Source organism: Herpailurus yagouaroundi, unplaced genomic scaffold (assembly GCF_014898765.1).
Source record: "Herpailurus yagouaroundi ecotype Mexico unplaced genomic scaffold, PumYag 160, whole genome shotgun sequence".
Taxonomy (NCBI): domain Eukaryota; kingdom Metazoa; phylum Chordata; class Mammalia; order Carnivora; family Felidae; genus Herpailurus; species Herpailurus yagouaroundi.
In genome coordinates, this window is record NW_024412401.1 from 38,451,122 (window position 1) to 38,473,235 (window position 22,114).

The 22,114-nt window shown below is 42.0% G+C and overlaps 1 long non-coding RNA gene across 2 annotated transcripts in view; it reads left to right on the forward strand.

Annotated features, from left to right (window-relative positions):
- Nucleotides 1-22,114, forward strand: part of LOC121034890 (uncharacterized) — a 131,034-nt gene that overhangs the window by 51,760 nt on the left and 57,160 nt on the right. The gene's annotated exons all lie outside the window — the stretch shown is intronic.

Sequence of the window (22,114 nt, forward strand, 5' to 3'; positions counted from 1 at the left end):
ATTTCCTTTTTACGGATGGGAAAACTGAGGATCAGAGAGCATGCAAACTGTCTCCACCGAAGTGGCAAATGTTGATCAGTGAGATCACCTGGGTGCAGGGCCATACTTGTATGGCCCACGCTAAAGCATTCAATCATCACTGTGCTTGAAGACAGAAAACTTGAGCCCTGGTCTCAGCCCTGCCCACTATTGACCATGGGTGCTTGTGCAGGTCCTATGCCCCTCCCCTTCTCCCCCGCCCCCCCATGCCTTGACATACACATCACATGAGATAGTCTAGGAAGGGAAATCCATGAATGGGGATAGACTTGGCAAAGGTGTTGGCCCATCCTGGTTAAACATTCCCAGTGGTCCCCTGGGGCTGAGTCTAGACTCCGGACCGCTATAATAGATTCTCTGGGGGACAGAGCTGTCACATCTGCAGTTACTAATGATCTCCATTTCAACACCCCATTTAAAATATGAATCACTGCATAGCTGGTGCCTCCAGATGTAGCTCTTTGAATACTTCATTCGGAAGTACCCAGTTCTCTGTAGCGCCCGCCCTCCCCTGCCTTTCTGCTCATTTTTGGCTGCAGTGTATCTCTGAGAGCCAGAAGAAATCCCAGCTCCTCATAAGGAAACGTCTTGTATCCAAAGCCCAGCTTGGATTATTGCCAATGCCACAATTGCAGACTTGTGAGCAGAAAAACCCAGACTTCTGAGCATCACCTGAATTGGGTCAGGCTCTAGGGATTGGCCTGAATATTCCTCCCCTGTGAATCTATAAGATCACAGATCCTGGAGATAGAAGAGTCATCAAGAGGTAAATTATTTTCTTGGGCCAACTCGAATAGTATAAAGTATACCTATTTTGCAGTTGAGGAAGCTGATGACCCCTGGGCCCCAAGTCGGGACTGGTTTTGGGAGAAGTGGGTGCACCTGTTCATCTGGTTTGGTCACTGAGGTAGGAATGAAGCAAGCCAGTGTCCTCAGGGTGCATGCCCAGCTGATCTGGTGAGACAGCTGTGTCCAGTGGTGGGTACGGGCAGCGAGCAGGTACCAGGGGGCTCCATAACCTGCCAGGCACTGCTGAGAACAGAGCCCTCCCTTGGCTTGTCTTCAGTCTCTTTGATGAAAGTGGAAAACTTCTGATTATGGAATGAAAGCTGTAGGTGTTGAAAAATAAAAAAGCTGTGCTTGAAGTGCAGGTCTTCCTGAAGGCCCGTGGGGCTGAGAAGGGCAGCGGAAAAAAATGTTTGTCTTACAGTTACACGTTTTGCATATAGTACAATGTCCTGAGAGGGAAGGCTGACAAGGGGGAAAAAAATCATCCTTTGTTTTGACTCAGAAGCTTCTGAGCAGTTGAGATTTTCAGATCCGTTTGCCTCTCCAGCAGCTTGTGAGCCCGATCCCACTGCTGTGCCTCTCCACCACGCGCAAGCTTGCAACCTTCCCTGGTTCCCACCCCGCTGGTCTCACCCCCTCTGGCTGCCCAGCTGCTCTAGACTCTAGCTGGGCCAACCTAGTGGTCTCATCCCTTGTGCTGCCTGGCTTCTCTCTCCTTTCCATTTGGCCACCCAATGTACAAATGGAAAGAGCTTTCATAGAGTTTCTTGCTGAGTGACTTTCAAATCCATTCTGGAAGCTAAACTGTACAGGGAGCATAGAAATGTAAGAAAGCAGAGCTATTCTGGCTGATGTAGGGGCAACAAGACTGGGGGGGAGGGCTGGGCCCAGCATGCTCATTTACCTTTTAGCCTGGGGTACCTTCAGGATGGAACAAAATTTGTGAACTTGTGATTTAGCTCAAAACCCTTATTCCTCAAATCAGGAAACTGAGGCAGAGAGGTGGAGATGAGCTGAGGGGGTTCATACGGAGAGAGATAAAGTCACGTGCTTGTTCTCATCCCCTCCCTGCTAATATTCCAACCAGCTTGCCAGGCTCCTCCCCCTGCTGCTGCTTCAGATCCTTTTTGCCTCTGCCACCTGCCTCTACCTCCCAAGGAAGCCTGCCCAGGTCTCCCACTCTTGCCAACAACCTCTCTTCAGAATACTCCATGGTCCTGCCACACAACATTATATCCAATTATCTACTTGTTTTGACCTCTGCCAAGTGTGGGAACATGTGTGACTTTTGCATTTGGCATAATAAGACTCAGGGTTCTTGAGGGCAGTCTTCTCCAGATTCCTTGCCTCCCACCCTGCACAATTTGGTGTTGGACCTTTGTATGATCAACCCTCAGTCAATGCTTGTGTTGATATTGTGTTTATGGAAAGAGAAGGTTCTAGAAGTTTGGCTTATACAAAGGAATTGTGTGATGGCATATTTGTCTGTCACTTCTCAATGGTTCTGCATTTCCCTGTCCTTCTCCAGGGTTACTTGGCTGCCCATTAGCTTTTATGTTCCAGCATGGCCCCACGAGAGTCACCACCAGCCTCCTTTCAGCCTGTTGTTAGTGTGTGGCTGAGGTGTGGCTGTAGCATCTGAGACTTAGTGGACAAACAGAACTAATCTCTCATCCCTTCAAGAAAGAACCGAATTTTGGAGAGATGAAGAGGAACCAGCTATAGGACTGCCCACCCCCACCCTGCCCCATCATTGTTTCCCTGTATAAAGAACTGTGATATCTCTATCATACAGACCCAAAGTGTGGTACCTTGGCCAACACTAGCGGAATTTGGTGGTGCAGATTCTTAGGCTCCACCCTAGACCTACTTAATCAGAAACTCAGTCTGGGGTCCAGAAATCTGTTTTAACAAGTATCCCAGGGAATTGAAATTCCTGAAACCATTTGGAAATCATTGGTTCAGGAAAATAATCTGTCTAAATTCTGGGAAGAGTCTATAAGGGATCATCGGGTCTAAGCTCTGGCCTTTGAGCAGATGGAGTCCTATCCCCATTATGCAGATGAGAAAACCAAGGCATAGAAAAGTTAGCGATCAGGGTCATGTCATTGGAGAATGTTGACATGAAGATTCATTTTTCTGTCTCTTGATTGAGTCCACTTTCTAAACTCAAATATGGCTGCAGGCTGTAAAAATACTATTCCAGACGGAAATATGTTTGTAATATTTATCTAAAGTTATCTTGTGGTGATCACTGTATGTGGTAGAAAGAAATATTTTTTAAAACTATTAGTATATGTGAGAGAAGGGCAAACTCTTCCAGGGTATTTTCAAGCAATAAAACACGCAAGAAGGATCTTGTCCCATTAACCGGACAGCCCTCTGTTTTGCAGGGGTTAACATGAGTAGATTGGGCGTAGGTGTTGGCCAGAGTGACACTGCACTGAGAGAATCTAGTGACTGAAGATACGGTGAATGTGGAAGGATTAGGGTCACAGAAAACTACGGTCATGGGTCAAATCAGCCTGCTGCCTATTTTTATAAATAAAGTTTTACTGAAAAAACGGTCATGCCCATTTGTTTATGCATCCCTATAACTGTGTTTGCATTACAATGGCAGAGTTGAATAGTTGCAACAGAGGCCTTATAGCCCACAAAATCTAAAATATTACTACTTAGCCCTTTCCTGAAAAAGTTTGCTGACCCCTGATTTAGAGTATTAAAATAAACTCAACTAAAGGCAGTATTACAAAAGAAGGGATTTGAAGAAAAGAACAGAAATGTGTTTCCTCAGACTCCTCCATAAAATCTGCACTTATGTTAATATTACTAACTCATGTTTTCATGTGAAAAGTTTCTTTCTTGGGATTCACTAATTGTAAAGCAGCCAGATACCCTCATTTGCGTGTGACCAAGTAGACTATTGGAGAGGACACAGGAGCTGAAAGAGAAGCATGGCAGAAGAGATTTGGAAAATATGTAGACAGGTATACTTTCAGCATTGGGAATATGTGTGTGTGTTCATGCATGATATGTAATATCCATATATATGAATATACACATCACATGCACACACCCATGTTATTCCTGCCCACTTCAAAAAGGTTTTGAGGCAAGTTAAATGCACAGATGTATAAGAACTGAAGCCATTAAAACAAGGCAGAAGTTAGGAGCCAAGACGTAAAGTAGAGTAAAGCAAAAGGAGTAAGAGATTAAGAAACCCAGGCGGATGACAGTTTTCAGTGGTTGAGCACAACATGTATACTTCAGAGCTTCTTGGTAACCAGGGCAAAGAAGAAAACATACTGGGTTGCATAACTCTCTTTGATCGTAAAAAGCAGATGAGTTCAAAAGGAAAAATGGACCTTTTGCTGCTTGTATAGGTGCTTTGAAATATATAGCATATTCTGAAATGGCTGATGGTATTCTATGAATTTAATGCATGGCATCACAATGAATCAGGATAAGAGCCAATCTTAACAAGTGAAAATACTAGAATATTTTAAAAGAAACATAGTCTTATGATTTTCAGTGATGCAGAACTAGCAATAAACAAACAGTAGGGCAGTGGAGAATTCAAGGCAAAAACAAAACAAAACAACAACAAAAAAGAACATCACTTTCCTGGCATCTAGGGGCTTCCAGGAGAGCTGAAGGACTAGAAGACTCCTAGGTTAGATGGTCCTTAAGAAATCTGTTGTCATCTAGAGAAGAGAGGAGAATCTGCATTTTTTTGCAAAGCTGGGAAAAGATATTTCCATATCAATAAAACATAGGTGAGGAGAGACAGGATGACTTATTCTACGGTGCATCACCCATTGGGCGTTTGAGGGCACTACTATGAGCTAGGCAGTGTCCTACAGCATTGAACACCACACGTCATCCCTGACTTTGCGAGGCTTACAATCAGGAGAGTGAGATGGGCAATTAAATATGTAATTACAATACAATGTAATTGATATTAACACCAGATAATTCAGGGCATTCTATGTGCATGGTGGGAAAACCCAAGCTCATCTATCATTCTCCAGGGAGGCTTCCTTGAGGTGACATATTTGATGTGTACATTAGTTTAATAAATAAATACCCACTCAAATTGTACTAGGTCATTTCACTCCCTTCCTCTTCCAGTTTAAAATCTTGCAGCATCCATCCTTGTCTGTGGAGTCCTGGTCACGTTTTCTTGCATGGCCTCCCTGGCCCTCTCCTAAGACTCATTTTCAGGCTCTGATCCCACCAAAAGCCTAGCTCCACTCCACGTTCACTGTTTATTCTGAACCCCTAGCTTACTAATCTCTTCCCTGACTCTGCTTTCATGCAGGCAGCATCCTCACCACTACATCAAATGCCCTTTCTTACATCTCTTGCTCTGGCAATTCAAAACATATTTTTTGAAGTTGCTGTTCAAATATTGTCCCTTCTCTGAGAGCCCACCCCTGACTTTCAGAAAGAAATCTATCTCTCTTTGCTCCTTAGGATTTCAGAGCACATTTCTACCTCTTGTCAATAATGATGACAGTAATAGTTTTATGATTACACCCACCACCTACATTTAGTGAGCTCATATTGTGTGCCAAGCATGTTACATTCATAGTTTCACTTAATTTGTACAATTATCTCATGAGTGCTCTTATTCCCCTTTGGCAGATAAGACAACTAAGGCTTGGAGCTGCCAAATGGTTGTTCCAAGGTCGTATTGATATTGAGTGATGAGCTGGCATTCTGAGCCAGGGCTGCCTGACTGCAGAACAAATTGCTATAAGCACCATGAGATCCTATTGCCTGTATTCTAGGTAGCTACCTATAGCTCTGTCTCCCCACCAGCACTGTAATCACTTTGAGAACACAGCATGTCCCTGGAGTAAATAAACAGCTTGCATGTGTCCACACCTAGCATGTTCCCGATAAAGGTTTAAATTGTATATTTACCTAATAAATCCAATTCAAATACCTAACACTGCGAAAAACACCATTTGTTTTAAGACTCCGTGCCATTTTCCTAAATGAAGTCTAAATATGAGCTTGTTTCAGAGAAGAGATCCCAGGCCTGATCCTTTCCCTGATGCCTCCCCTCTTGCTGCCTTCCATTCTACAAACTCCTATCTCTTTCCCTACTCTGGTCCTTGCCCCTAAGTGTAAGGGCACACATATGTCTCAAAATAAAAGCAGATGGAACTGACACATAGATGTCTAAGGAAATTAGTATCTTCTTGGAAGAGTGACTGGAATATAATTGGTGGGCAAAGAAATCAACAAACAAAAGTTATTTGGAAAAAAAGGAGAAATAGAAAGAAGGGGGTAGGGGGGAGAAAGAGAAATTTGGAAACTTTTCAGAAGTTTAGGATCTGTTTCATTTGACGAGAAGAATGGCTCACTTCTGAGTTACTCAGACTTCTTTTATGTAGAATACAACCTCTATCCTCTGGTTGTGCTAGATTTATGGACTTGGTTGGGGGTTGAGGTTAACACTGAAAGATGTCCTAAAGTGTTGTTTCCTGATATTAGCAAAATCAGGAAATGACCTTTTCTTTTCTCTTTAAAGTGGGCTAGCTTTTCTTTTCTTTTCTTTTTTTTTTATTTCTAAGAAATTTGAAGCTCAATGGGTCCTGCTTTTGAAGTAAAAATTGATTTATTCCCCTCATAAACCATCTCAAGTTGAACAGATGTGTTAGCTGTGCAGTGCCACGTATTTGCAGTTGTGAAGCAAAAAGCAGAGGAGAAAACATGTCAACCACAACAGAATGCACCAATTCACTTTTTGTGGCTGTTATCTTTACTGGGAAGGAGAACAAAAAAGTCCCAACATAACCTTGGCTTCTTAACATCAAACTTTCAGCTGTACAAAGAAAGGGGCTTATTGTTAGACTGAAAGAACAAAATGTGAGTGTCCGAAGAGAGATGATCAATGAGAGGGAACCCAAAAGGTGTTAACGAATGGAAAAATGTGTGGAGCACCTCAATGGGAAATGTACCCTCAGTGAAGATGTAGTGGAGTATGCATGGGTGGAGAAGGGCTCAGAGCATTGTCTTGGAAATAGAGGCCTGACTTCACATCTCTCCCTCCTCCTTCTACTCAAGCAAACATTTGCTGAGCACTCACTGTGAAGTAAATGCTTGAAACTTTTTGGAGGGGGTCTACTTGGCCCCCCATCTCATTTGTCATTGGCAATGGGACAGCAATCGTTTTCCCTTTCAGCGTGGTTAAAGGGTTGATATTGTTTAAACACCTTAGAATACCTCCTGGTGCATGGTGAGCACTCGGTTGACATTTGTCGAAGGGATGGGGACTCTTCCTTTTGTTGGCTTGAAGTGTTAGACACCAATCTAGATACATAAACCACTGAGTTTATCTAGGCAACCAAACTCCTCCTCCATCATCCCGGGTCAAATCATCAAAGACCTCATTCCCCCTTTGCATTCTCCATCTCCCCTCCCAAGCTCTTTCCCTCCATCTTTGCTCATTTGTTCTTATTTTCGACTTCCTTCTTCTATTCCCTCCTGCAACTTCCCAGCTGCAATTTTGCTAAGCATATTTACTCTTTTATTTTCATGTTATATATGTTTATGTTTGTCCCAAATTATTTACAATGAATATGTGTTGCTTTTGGTACAGAAGGGTACTAGAAACAACCTAGAATCTGTACGCAGAGGGGAGACCACAAGCAATATTGTGGGACAATACTGCACATATAATGTTGTTTTCTGTTTTAATATATGTAGTTTCCTATAGGTCATAGGAAAATCTATTATTTCCTTGTCTGAATATCATGTACTACCTTTCACTACCTCTTTCTAGGGAATGTGGAATATATAAGAATTAAAATTAAATTTCTCCCTCTGAAACCAGCCCACAGAGTGGTTGACACATCCCTGTGTGCCCTTTTCTCCTTCCTCTGTGAAGTTGCTTTCTGGGATATCCCATTCTGTCCCTCACATTTGTATTTGTATACAATTGTGTATTTGTATAGCTGACAAATAGCCGGACAAGCTGGAAACCCTCAATGGGAACTGAAAGAGCATAAGGTATCAGCCCAAGGAGCTCATCCTTCTGTTTGGTCAAACCTTAGAAGATGAGACCCCTGTCCTTAAGGGACTGGCACTCAGACATGGCATGTCAAAGTACTCTTGGCACTGAACTCCTGTTATGAGATCCTGTCTTTGGTTTCCCTGTGAATGTCTCTTAAAGGAGTGGGCTGAACAAAACTGGCTTCTACCCCTGAGGTCACATGGCTTTGCCTTTCTTTCCTCTTTCTCTTGCTTTAATGTGATAGCATTTTGGGGGGAGAGGAATTTGGAGGGGGTCTACTTGGCCCCCTGTCTCATTTGTCATTGGCAATGGGACAGCAATTGTTTTCCCTTTCAGTGTGGTTAAAGGGTTGTATTGTTTAAAACACCCTAGAACACCTGTTGTGAGTGTTTAAAAATTAATACATTTAGAACATTGTGGAAGCTATTGTCTCGGCTGCATTGGGATTGAAGGCTAATTGATTAATTGTAAACTAAAATAGAAGGATCTAACCTCTCTTACTTGTAATCAGTAATTTTGTGATTACAAGCAAAAACTAGAAACAAAAAGAGGAAAATATGCATGGATATTGATTTGACCTGGGGATGAGTAAGAGTGGCAGAAATTAGCTTGTGTCCACTGTTATGCCCCTTCTGAGTGACCACCAGTTCTGATCCTGGGTTCATCTATTATACCACTCCCTCTTAACCTTCATACCGAGGAATTGCCTGCGGATCTTGTGAAAATGTTGACTCTAATTCAGTAGGTCTGGGGTAGGGCTGATTGCATTTTTTTTTTTTAATTTTTTTTTTTCCAACGTTTATTTTATTTTTGCGACAGAGAGAGACAGAGCATGAACGGGGGAGGGGCAGAGAGAGAGGGAGACACAGAATCGGAAACAGGCTCCAGGCTCCGAGCCATCAGCCCAGAGCCCGACGCGGGGCTCGAACTCACGGACCGCGAGATCGTGACCTGGCTGAAGTCGGACGCTTAACCGACTGCGCCACCCAGGCGCCCCCTGATTGCATTTTTAACAAGTTCCAGGTCCTGCTGATGTTCTCTCTCTAAGGGCCATTATTTGCATAGAGTAGATAACCAAACCCACATGACTTCCCTTAGAAGGACACAGTAGAGGAAACACAGCAGGCCAAGACCATAGCACCAAGAGAGTCTCCTCAGTGGGCATCTTCATGGCAGTCTACGGTGTATTTTCCTTCTCCCCCCAACAACACAGGTGTCCTCATAATGAGACTATACCATTGGTATAGTCTCTGTTTTAAAAGCCCCAAGCTCTGTTGGAACCAATATCTGTTTTCACAGCTTCCAAAGTCCCAAATCTATGGCTTTCCACCAGGTATTTAGGCACAGTTTGCCCCATATAGAGGCTGTTTATTAATCAGAGGTCATTTCCCCCATTAGCCATGTCATCCTACCTTAATCAGGGGATACTGCTTTGAGGTCAAACCGTAGTCATTTCCCCAAAGAGAAGGCAAAGGCATTTTGGTAAACCTTCACTCATACTTACCTATTTGTTTTTGTTTCTGAGCATATAAGATCACCATGAAGTCTACAATGACTGTAGATAAGGTGGGCCATATGACTAGTTTAAAGTAATGAAATATGATGAGGAGTTATGAGTTGGTGTATTTCTCTGAGCTCTTTCTCACCTAATGAGCTGCGTGCAGGAGATCCAGGAAAGTACTCCAGGAAATGGTGTGGGGGATGGTAGAGTCTCAGCTTGGAGATGTCAGGTAAGAGTTGCTATATATTGTGTGTAATATATAACCAGCTTAATTTATAATTTATTGTCTAAACCAGGATGCCTTAGAGGCCAAAGGGACTCTTATATTAATAATTACACTGAATTACACTGGGAAAATGGGTCTAACTGGGCACTGTCCTAGCCCAAACCATATACATATGGTCATTCTAGGTATAATCCATTTTATCGCCCCAAAAATTCTTTAGTAAAACAGTGTGCTTTACCACCAGTTCCAGAGATTGTGTATGTGTGGGAGAGAAGCATATATGAAGTACTGAGTCCAGTCAGTAGGTAATTTGCAAAATCAAGGACCATACATGATGATATATTCATGCCTCTGTATAATGGATGAAAAATTCAGATCCAGAGAGATGACTTTTCAATGTCATATTATAAGCTGATGTCAAACTCTTGGTTTCTTCATTTCCTTTTTTTTTTTTTTTTTTTTTTTTTTTTTTTTTTTTTTTTCACTCTGCCTCTTTGTATTAGTCAGGATACTACTAGGATAGGCAGCAGGAACAAATTATCCCTGAAATATCAGGGACTTAAGAAAACAAAAATGTATTTCTCATTTACATGAAGTCTATCAGGGAATGGGTAACCTTTATGGTCTCCAAATTGGCTATGGAGAGGGAAGAGAGTGTGGGAGACTGCACATGGAATATTCTATAGTTCATGCCTGGGAGTGGCTTATACCACAACTGCCTGAATTATATTGGCTAGAACTAGCCATATGACCCCAATCTAAGAATAGGGGAGGCTGGAAAATGCAGCGTTTCTGTGTGTCCAGGAAGAAGAAATAGTGTGGTAAACATAAGCATTTTCTTCATACACTCTCTCAGAACTAATCTTTAACAATTGGCTCTAACAGTTGGCTCTAACAATTGTATGAGAAACTATATAAATAAGACTGAGGGCCTCTTGATTGCAGCAGAGTACCACACCCTCCTGTCCTCCACAGGAGACTGTATTAGTATGCTCAGACTGCTATAACAAAATACCATAGACAAGGCGGTTTAAACAGCCAACGTTTATTTCTTACAGCTCTGGAGGTTAGGAAGTCCAAGATAGGGTGCAACCACAGTTGGGTTCTGGTGAGAGTTCCCTTCCTGTATTGAAGATGGCTGCCTTCTTACTGTATCTCATGTAGCCAAGAGAAGGAAAGCAAGCTCTCTGGTCTCTTCTTATAAATGCACTAATCCCATCATGAGGATGCCACCCTCATGACCTCATCTAAACCTCATTACCTCTCAAGCCCTCATTTCCAAAGACATTCACATTAGGGGTTGGGCATCAACATATGAATTTGGGGAAGAGATAAAAATTCAGTCCATAACAGACACCTTGTGCCACTTTCTGCTTGTACTCAGGATGTTATATGATTGGAAGTATGGATACTTGGGTTCTGGTCCACCTGTGACTCTGGGAACTTGAATCTCTGGTCATTTGGCTTCTTGATACATCCATTCCCTCAAATACTTACTTTTAAAACTCTTGAAATAATGAATATGAAGGAAATGTGTGGAAAATTATGGTGATTATAGTGCCACAGTCAGAGAAGGAGATGATGTCCTTTCATCTCATTTAACTTGTATTTTGACCACTAAGTGTGAAACATTTTCCTAGAAACTAGAGATAGAGTGGAGACCAATAAATTTGTTTGCTACCTAAATTCTGTTTCTTTTTCTTCCTTCCTTTCTCTTTCTTTCTTTCTTTCTTTCTTTCTTTCTTTCTTTCTTTCTTCTTTTCTTTCTTTCTGCCTAGTCATGGACATATATATTCTTTTTATGATTATTTGAATCTCATCTAATTATGGGTTGTAATTAGGTAGCCAGTCACAGGAATGAGCATGATTGGGATACTCAACTTAATCTGGGGGACATAAAGTCTTCCTGAGCTAGTAACGTTTGATAACAGATCTGAAGATTAATTTGGGAGTAATTTCTAATGATAATGATGATTACATTTTTATCAAGATCATGGGGCACCTGGCTGGTTTAGTTGGAGGAGCATGCGGCTCTTGATCTTGGGGTGGTTAATTTGAGCCCCACATTGAATGTAGAGATTACTAAAACAAGCAAACAAACAAACAAGATCATACTATGTGCCAGGAGCTGCTTAACGTGTCTTATGTATACTATCTTAATTACATTATTATCCCGATGAGTCCTCATAACCACTCTATGATCTAGGTATAAATATTAGTCTATTTTTGCAGAATTAGTTGGAGAAAAGAGGGATGCATCTTCCAGTGAAAGGGAGCAGCAAACATGAAAGTCCTGTGGTTGGAGAGAACATGGCACATGACACATTTGAGGTACTGAAAGAAAGATGAAGTATTTGAAATCATACTGTGTAAAATGCCCTAAGGAAGAAGACTTTCTCCCTCCTCGACAAAGTGAGAATGTGTTGGGGGACAGAGGGGAGAAGCAAATGTAGACATTTGTGGTTGGGTGTGAAATTCAGCTTTCTATAAAATACACTTCCCATGTAATACAAACAAGTTGAATTTGATTTAAAAGTTTTGTATCTGTATTCCTCATAATATTACCATAAGAGCTCATAGAAATCTAGGCTTTTGGGAGATGCATGAAAACCTAAGACCAGGAGGAGAGAATGGAGGGTTTGCTAGCACTTTCCTTCTCTTGAAGCTATAAATTGGGTTTGGAAGCTGCCAAGGTTTTGCTGGAAATAGAGTTCAACAAGGAATGCTTGCACTTGACCTTATTTAAATGTGCAGTGTGGACTAGGGTAAAGAACAATTCAGTATAACACAACGATAGCTTATCTAGTCTGGCTCAGAGTGTTTTCACAGCAGGTTAATAGGAAAGACTTTTTTTCTTCTCTTCTTAGAAAATGATCAACTTTTTTTTGAAGTTAGAGTTTGATTTTCTATGCTAGGCAGCATTTTGTTTTCATTGAATTGACTTTGATGTGAAATTTCCTGGCATTTCTTAATTCTGTAGAGGAGGTTTCTCCCTTTGAAACTGAGATGTGTACGTGTCTAATTACATGTATTACTATGTCTGACTGATCTGCATGTTCACACATTTACTAGCGAGTATTTATCCAGCACCTATGATAGGCTAGCTTCTGGGAATGCTGCAGTGAGCACATCAAATAAGACTCATGCCTTTCATCGCCATGGAACTTAAAATTTGAAAGTGCTTGTAGACATTCAGCAAAAAGATATGAGGGTGAACGTTTTATTGAACACTAAGGAGAAGAAGAATAGGTTGCTATGAGGCAGAATAACAGGAGGGTCTACCTGGGAATGGCTGGTGTGCTGGGTAGCTTCTGTCATCCTTCTTCCCACACTTCTCCACCATAACTGGGAGGCTGCCCTGGCTGGGCTGCCTTCAAAGGGCTTCTCTACTCTCAGTTGAGAATTGGCCGCTGGAACAGTGGGAGAAGCAGGAGGCTGGGGTATTTATGTCCTTCGTTCCTTTTCTATCAGATCTTGCTACTTAGTTGTGACCCTCAAGTGAAGACCACCAATTCTGTAAGGTAGCCTTCTTCTTACACCTGCTGTCTCCAGGCTCTGGCACGTGTTCCCTCCCCTTCTGCTTCAGGCCAAGGTGAGGTAATGGCTTGCTGCTGTTACTAGCCATGACTAACTGTGCTATCTCTTGGTATCCCTTAACCCTGGCCATACCTTGGTATATCGGCTCTTTATTAACATTTCACCCACTTGGTATGTGACATTTGTTTCCTGCCAGGGAACTGACTAAAATATACTCAGGAGGGTCTTTTTGAGGATGTGGCTTTTATGTTGAAACCTGAAATGTCAGAAATTATGGACTGGAAAATTAATGGGAGGAAGTGGGTTTTAGAAAGAGGGAAGAGCATGTATGAAGGCCCCAAGGCCAGAGAGAATTTTATGTGTTCAGGGGACATATGGGGGAGAGACATGTATGTAGGCACCAAGCAGAAGTGGTGTCACATGAGCCTGGAAAAGTGAACAGGGACAAACATACCTGGCTTTATAGCTGCTGTTAGGGAGTTAGGGTTTCATCTGTGTGCAATGGAAGCCATTGATGCAGAAGGAGATTAGACAGGAGAGTGTCATGATCAAATTTGACCTATTTATCAATTAATTTGCTTAAGGCCATTAATTGACACTGTATGCCAGGACCTGTATGGGTTAAGGGGGAGAGGGAGGCAGAAATAGAGGCATATAAGGCATAGTCTTTCCATCAAGTAGCCTATTGGAAGACTTAGGATATGGGTATATAGAATTTTAATATAAGACATGATAGTAAGTAGTATAAGAAGCAGTATGAATGACAGACTGCTTTCAGTGGGGATGAATAGGTAAGACTTCCTGGAGGTTGTAGCACGTGAGTGGCTTTAAAGGATAGATGATCTTACCTTTGATGGTGGAAGGCATTCCAGGGAAAGAGAACTGTATGAGGCAGTACTATTCAAAGTAGCTGGTCTGTGTACCAATGAGAGAAGCTTTGGCTTGAATGTAAATCAGCGCATTGCCCCCTTCATCAAGACAGTCTTACACTGGGCTACCTGGCATTTGCACATGGGAGGTGGAGTTGCAAAGAAAGAGAAATTGGATGAAGTGGGATGCAGCCAGAAGGATGCAAATATCAGGGTAAGGAGCTGAAATTTTAGGCTGTGGGCAGTGGTGGCACATTAGACATTTTCGAGAAGAGTGGCAAGTTTAGAGCTGTGTTTAAATATGTAATTTAGGGGTGCCTGGGGGACTCAGTCAGTTAAGCATCTGACTTTTGATTTTGGCTCATGATCTCACAGTTTGTGAGTTTGAGCCCGATGTTGGGCTTTGGGCTGACAGTGTGGAGCCTGCTTGGGATTCTCTCTCTCCCTCTCTTTCTGCCCCTTCTCTGCGCTCTCGCTCTCTCTCTCTCTCAACATAAATAAATAAACTTAAAGAAAACTTGTTAAAAAAATAATGTAGCAGGACAGAGGTGGATAACCTAAATGGGAAAGTCTGAGGCAATGATCAGAAAAATCACTGTGGAAGCCACTGTGGAGATTCAGTTTTCCCTCTTGTGGTTTTATCAGTTTAACAGGAGCTGTCTTATTTTTGAAATGCTGGCTGTGGTCTAAATGTCTGCTATTCACCTGTTCTCTTTTCAGGCTAGTTCTCGATATGCTGAAACAAAGCCACGGGTCTTCAATGAACTAAAACAGTAGTCTTGAGAACAAAAGTGAATGGCAGACTGCTGACTTTTAGCTCACCGATGGGTCAGGGAGAGGAAGAGGGCTGTGTGATGTGCTTTGTGACCTGTGGGAATTTGGACAAATTAGGGAGTTGCACCACAGTTCATCACCCTCAGAGTAATGTCCAAGAATTATACAGAGATACTTGGATTATTAGCACTCTCTTTATTTGTAGGCAAAAGAGATCAGCCATATTAATTAGCAAAGTTCCCAAACAAGATTTTGGAAGAAAAAGGGCAGGGAGAGAGGGAAGCCCAAGCCCAAATCCCCAGGGGGTTGTCTGGGAAGAGGGGCTCTCATGTGCATATTTTTTGGGCAAACAGATTAGCTGACATCAAGCAAATAGCTCAGGGTGATTGTGTCCTTGAGGAGACTGGGTAGGAGTGTCAAAGAAAGCCTTTCTAGTTGTTTATGGATTTTGTGGAAAACCTGATGAGCTTTCCTGTGGAACACACATGGCAGACTGGGTGACTGTGAGTACAGAGAGGCTCAGGTGCTTCCAGGAAGGGGGAATAGTGTTTAGGAAAAAGCCCTGAGGTGGGAGGAGCCTGGCATAATTGAGGATCTGTAAGATGGCTTTCACTGCTAGAACATAGTAGGGAAGGGAGGCTTCTTTCCGCATCGAAGCCCCTCTGTGGGTCCTTGAGTCAACTGGCTGTGCCAACCACAGGGCTGTTGCTGCATTGTCATTACCACGATCTGCATCATCACAGCTGCCATTTATGAAGCTCTCCTGTGGGTCAAGTGCAGCGGTAGGCACATTCCATGCATCACCCCATAGGAACTTCCCAGCCACCCTGGGAGACTGGCATTGTCATCCCGTTTAACCAAGGGAGATATTGAGACTCCCAGAATCCTGCAGCTTGCACAAATCGCAGAAAGAGATTGGAAACCAGTTCCATCTCACTGCACAACCTCAGTCCTTATACCGTACATATCACTTCTTGCCGTGGTCCTCTTCACCCTCCACTCCAGCACTCAGAAAAGTGCAAATTGATATTTGCGCAGCTGACTACTGATATGGTAATTGTTTTGCTCTGCAGATGCCAACTTTAGGGCATTGTCTCCCCACCCAAAGTGACACAAACAAGAAAAAGAGAAGTCTTCAAAATAAAATACCTTGCTTCCTGAACCGGGAATCTAGACTTCACACAGATGGATTGGAAGTGGGGTAAGCTATTGAATGAGTGGCGGATCTAAATGAATTGCCCCCAGTGAACATTCAAGAACTACTTACTAAAGTAAGTCCATCACCTTTGAATGACATCACTTTGGCCATTGGGTGTCTGCTCAAAAATTCCCACGGACCCTGAGTCATGGCTTATGCATCCAAAATGTTTAAAAACAAATTCACCAATGTCCTTACTAACAAACACGTTCTTATACGTGGTGGGATATACACATATCTCTTCTCTGGTTGGTTGGGAAGGGTAAGTGTAAAAGCACAAATGTTTGAGTGAATAAATACGTTTTGCTTTTTTATTTTAATTAAACCAGCAGTTCTGGTTTTCAGTAATTAAAATGTGGTCCCCTGAGGATCCCTGGAAACTTTTTAGGGTTCCCATGAAGTCAAAGCTATTTTCACAAATACCGAGATGTTTTTGGCCTCTTTCAAGCTCATTCACTCATGAGTGTTAAGTGGTGTTTTTGCAGAGGCTGTATGACGTGGGATATCTGCAAAAGACTGAATGAAGAAGCAGATGTGATTTTCCAATGGTTTCTTACTAAGCCAGGCATGAAAAAGATTTGCAAAAGTGTAAAACCAACGCCACTCTTCTATTTTTTTGCAAATATAGTGTTTTGTTAAAAACAGAAATATCATGTATGTCAACATGTAATTTATTATTGGTATTTTTAAATGAATGAATAAGTCAAGTTTCTCAGTTTTCATTTCGAATAATATCTACTGATAAACCCATACCAACAGAAGTTTTTTGAGGTTCTTGATTTCCAAAAGGCTAAGGAGCCTTGAGACCAAAATGACTGAGCATCACTGACTAAATTAATGTTTAGGACACATTATTCATTCAGTGCTGCTTCATCCCAGTCCAATAAAAATAATTTGTAATTAAGTCCTAGGAATTCCTACAAGAAAACATCAGCAGCAATAATGTGGAGACTTCCTGCTACTTCTAAAGAAAGTGGCAGTTAATCTGCAGAATCTTAACTGCTATTTCACAAAAATAATTACATCTGGGTATACCTTAACCCAAGCACATAAATTGTAAAATATAATCAGAACACATTTCCCCAAATATTAATTGCTATTTATTTAATTGAGGAAAAATCCTCTGGATTTTCCTCTGGGGGGAAAAAAAAGGAAATTCATTTCTGAGAATTTCACAATCTCAGGCTCTTGCCAACTTGTGTCTAGTAGCTTTTTTCCCTGAAGTCCTAAGGGAGGCCCTCACAAACCAAAAGTGGTGCAATCTGCATTGTGATCCCAATTCTGCCCTCGGTTTGCTGCCTCATGTTGGGGAAAATAATATCTTTCCTTGGGGTCCATTTTCCTCATGAAGGTGGGGAGGGAGCATCTCTCAGGTCCTTCCTTGAAAGATCCAAGTCTGTTTGAGACATCTAGAACAGAATGATAAGGGAATGGAGAACAGGGCACTTAGGAAATCACTCAAGTGATGGCAAAGACCAAGATTTTGGATTTGGTGGAAGAGTGGCAAATGGGAGCTCAAAAAGAGATTGGAGGGAATTCTGCACCCAAAATTCCAGGGAAGATTAAGGGGGTGGAGTAGGTAGGTGTGGGAGCAAGAGTTTACTTGAGACAGGCAGGTCACTTTCAAAGCTGAGAGGGACATTGGGAGGTCCCCTTATTGCTTATAGAAGAATTTGACATAGCATCTTGAAGGAAACAAATACCATCTGGCTCTACCTTCTGATTGTACAGTAACTTCTTTCTTTGGGTCATGGATTTGAGTCTGTTTTTAGTGCAAAAATCATGAAGGGAAGAAATTTGCTGCAAATATTGGTCATTTTTTTTTGTGAATCCACTGATGATGTTATCAGCCAGTGATTGAACAAAGCCTTTGGGGTGCTTCATGGTGGTATCATGGTCTCCTTATTGCTGTCTTTGCTAGTTTGGTTCTGAATCTTTCTGTATCCACACTCTCAACTCCAGCCAGTTCCATCCACTTCCAGTTGTTTAAATTATCACTCTCAATGTTACTCCCAGCCCTTTGCACATGCTAGTCCTTCTATCTGGGAGGCCCTTTCACCTAAACTGGCTAGCTGGCTAGCTTACAACCTAGTATCTTCTGTAATTTTTGAGATTGTGTATTTTTGAAAGTTGTTACTTCATCAAATAATATGTATACACAGTTTAAAAAAATATTGAAATATTTATAATGGAAACAGCAGTGCCCTGCTTACCAATCCCTACCACTTTCGGTCCTGCTCACCAGACAAACCACTTTTTAGCTTTTTCATGATTTCTTATGGCATATGCCTCTGTATTTCCAGAAAATATGCTTATATTGTTAATCTCTTGATTTATCAATGTCAGACTTCTATTGACTTCCTGCTATAGTAGGGTGACAATTTTGACCTTCCGTACATCTCATTTGTCCTCTCCTTTTCCCTGAATATTTATATCATAATTTTTGGATGAATCAGAATCAGTGTGTATGTTTTTACAATCAAGCAAATGTTATTCACCACAGAGTCCAAGTACTATCTTAGCATCCTTTCTTTTCTTGTACAACTTTGTATGTCCTGAGTTTACAATGGCCTCTTTACCCCTAATCTGTGTGGGTTTTTTTTTTCTTTCTAAACCTATTCTTATCCTTTTTATTTTTTGTTACCCATTCTATCAGATCAGTAATTTTTCCCTTTTATTTTTTTTAATTTTAAAAGTTTATTTATGTATTTTTTGAGAGAGAGCGTGCACAAATGAGGGAGGGGCAGAGAGAGAGAGGGAGACAGAGAATCCCAGGAAGGCTCTGTACTGTTAGTGGGGCTGGATCCCACGAGCCAAACCAAGAGATCATGACCTTTGCCAAAATCAAGAGTTTTGGTCACTTAACCAACTGAGCTACCCAGGCGCCCCCTTTTTTCCCCTTTTAAACAGGGGTTGACAAAATCTTTATGTAAAATATCACATAGTAAGAATTTTATACTTTTCAGTGCAGACAGTCTCTGTTGCAATTACTCAGCTCAGCTGTTACAGAGGGAACTCAGTCAAGGACAACATGTAATCTAGCTACTGACAGTATGTAAATGAATGGGCATGGCCATGTTCCAATTAATCTTTATTTACAGAAAACAATTGGCAAGTAGGATTGGTCCGTGGGTGCCTCTTTGCAAGCCCCTGTTTTAAATGATAAAACACACCAGATATTAATGTGTGCTGTTTTTATTTTCCTGCATCTCTTGTCCTAGAGCCCTCCACCCTGAGGCTGTCTGTATTGCTTGTTCTCTTTATGTCCTGCCCTGCTAGCATCCTGGGATTTCCCTTCATTGCTTTCTTGTTTTGGACCCCTTATTTCTTGGGTCTCTGCATCTTCCTCTTTTTGGTTTTATTCCTTTGCTTAGCTGGAGCACATTCTCAAGTAACTTCCTAAAAAAGAGAGAGTGTGGAAGGTAAATTTTCTGAGTCTTCCTAAGTCTGAAAATTTCCATATGCCCCATCCCTCAGTTTGTTGATCGTGAAATTAAGTCATGGGTTCTAGATTAAAAATTTCCCCAGAACTTTGGAGGCTTTCCAGCTTCTAGAATTTCTGGTAGATGACTGATTGCAATTCTGTTTATTTGTATATGTTTGTATGTGATATTCTTCTCTCTCCCAACCCTCCATCTAGGAATTTTTAGAATCATCTTTTTATCAGTGCATCTCATGGTGACGTGCCATGGCATGATTATTTTTAGTCCCATGCATCACCTCTGTTCTGCTCTGTGCCTAATGTGCATGAGTCTGAAGCTTCTTACAACAATTTCTCCAGATACTATCTCTCCTGTCTTCTTCCTGCAGGGCAGCCATCAGGTTCTGTAGGACCAAGGGCGAATCTAAGGTTCTTACTCTTCCTTTCTGTGCCCAGCCTCGTGGGTAGCCTCATGTCTTGTCCCTTGTTTCTGTAGAGCATCAGGTCTCTGAGGGTCCCACTTTGCAGGTATTCAGCAACGCACAGGACTGATTTTTCTAAGCATACATGTCTCCAGGCTTTTATACTGAAGTTTTTTTTTTCCATTCTGCTAAGTCGATCATTGCTCATCTGTCTACATACCGTCTTCCAAAATTTCATTATAATTTGTTGTCCACTTACACCTTAAACATTTTTTTTTCATTTAACAAGAGGAAGGAAAACATGTAAATTCTGTGGTCAGTCTATCATGTTTAACCAGGAGTTCACAATTTGCCATTTGTCTGTCTACTCCACCACAAAGAGTCTGTGTCTGCTTATTCACTCACTATATTCCTAATGCCTGGCTCAAAGTGGGTATTCCACAAATACTTAGTGAATGGAATGAATGCATGCATATGGAGTGAATGATATGACAGGAGCAGAGGCCTTAGGTGGGGGAGCCCTGGGAGATGATGCTGGAAGAAGCTGAGCCCAGATTATGAAGAGCCTTGAGGACCAGGCCAAAAAGTGTGTACTCTTTTCTTGGTCAGAAGGTCATTGATGGCTTTTCAATGGTGGTGGAGGTGGTGGAAGGGTATTTTGGTCAAGGTGATTTTTCTGGCTGTGGTGTAAGGGCTAGTGTGAAACGTGTGCCCAGGCAAGGGAATGAAATGCCATGAAGTGAGGAAGGGAGAGGTGTGTTGTAGAGCTATGGGAGAAGAACCAGCAGGATTTATGTTCTGATTCAACATGACTGGGGGTCCATGGGCAGAAAGAAAGAACAGGACAACAGACATTGGGAGGGGGGAGTAGATAACAAGGTTTCTTTTGTTCATATTTGAAGCATCAAAGGAAACCCCAGGTGAATGTGTTTAGCAGGTGGTTGACTATACCAGTAGAAAATGAAGACCTACATTAGGGAGTCATTCTCACAGAGAAATCAAAGGATGGAGCCCCATGAAGGAATATTGTTGCTTGCTCTAAGGCACATAGATGGTGATAGATAGACCCAGAATTTGAAGTCAGATCTATATCTAAATCCATAGCTCATCTTCAACCTCAGATTGTACTAACTCTAAAACTTTGTCAAGAGGCAGAAGAGTACAGGCTTAGTTTTGGCCTTGGACAAGCTCACATTTAATGGGATACATGACTTCTCAAGAAGGAAGGTTCAAAATGCAATTGGCAGCTGATGGGGTGTGAGAGATGAACACAGACACTGGGAGACGACCCATGGTCTGGGCAGGACGGAGGCCTGGCAGCTTCAGCCAACTTGGCCATGGTCAGAGCTGAGGTCTCCTGCAGACCTCACCTGCTTTCATTCTGATGGCTTCCCCAAGAGCACTTTCTTTTCTTACACTTTCTACCCTTCCTGCTGTTTTGGTTCAAATCAGAGAAAACTATGGCCAAATAGCAATTCTCAGAACCCAAGTGGAGCTAACATCCTGCCTGGTTTCATCCTTTCTTGCTCAGCCCAGAGCAGCCTGGGAAAATCACAAGAAAGTGGCCTCTGGAGACTTTCAGGGATGGCCAATGCAGGGAAGGACTCCTGGGTTCCTCTCCACATAGCCTCCGCTGGTAGCATGCCTTCGGGTTCGTGGCATGGGCTGAGGGAGGAAGAGGAAGCAGACACCGTGAGAGTGGGGGTGTGGGCATGTAGGTTGTGAAACAGTATGAGAAACCTCCAGAGCCAGCAAAGAAAGTTTTGTTTCTGGAATTCGGAATTCAAGTGTTTTTCACACTCAACGTTTCTGTGACTAGAAGGGGTGATAAAAATCTATGTCATTCCATTGGCTTTCACCTTTGTTTTAAATTATCAGATTTTAAACAGAAATTATTATCAGTCTGATATTGTTTCCTTTTCTAAAATGTGGTTTAATTTCGCAAAGAGCCGAGTAAGACGGCAGAGCTGAATCATAGGAAGTGTCAGCATGCAAGCTCTACACCCTTTATTACAAAACCGTGGCTGAGTGGTATTCTCCTTGAAAAAATGTTCCTTAATCCTAGGTTTTTGTTTTTGGCTGGGGATATTTCCTCTTCCTTTCTTTTACCAATGCAGTCTCTTTGATTTCATGTACAATCATGAAAAATCATGTTCAGTGAGAAAGCATGAGTCTTGAGTTTGAATCCCACCTCCTCCTCTTCCTTACTGGGTAATATTTTGACAGTCACTGAGGCCCCTCTGAGCCTCAGTTGTCTCCATATAAGTGGAAGTAAGAAGATGGAGAATACATATTATATAAGAATATAACT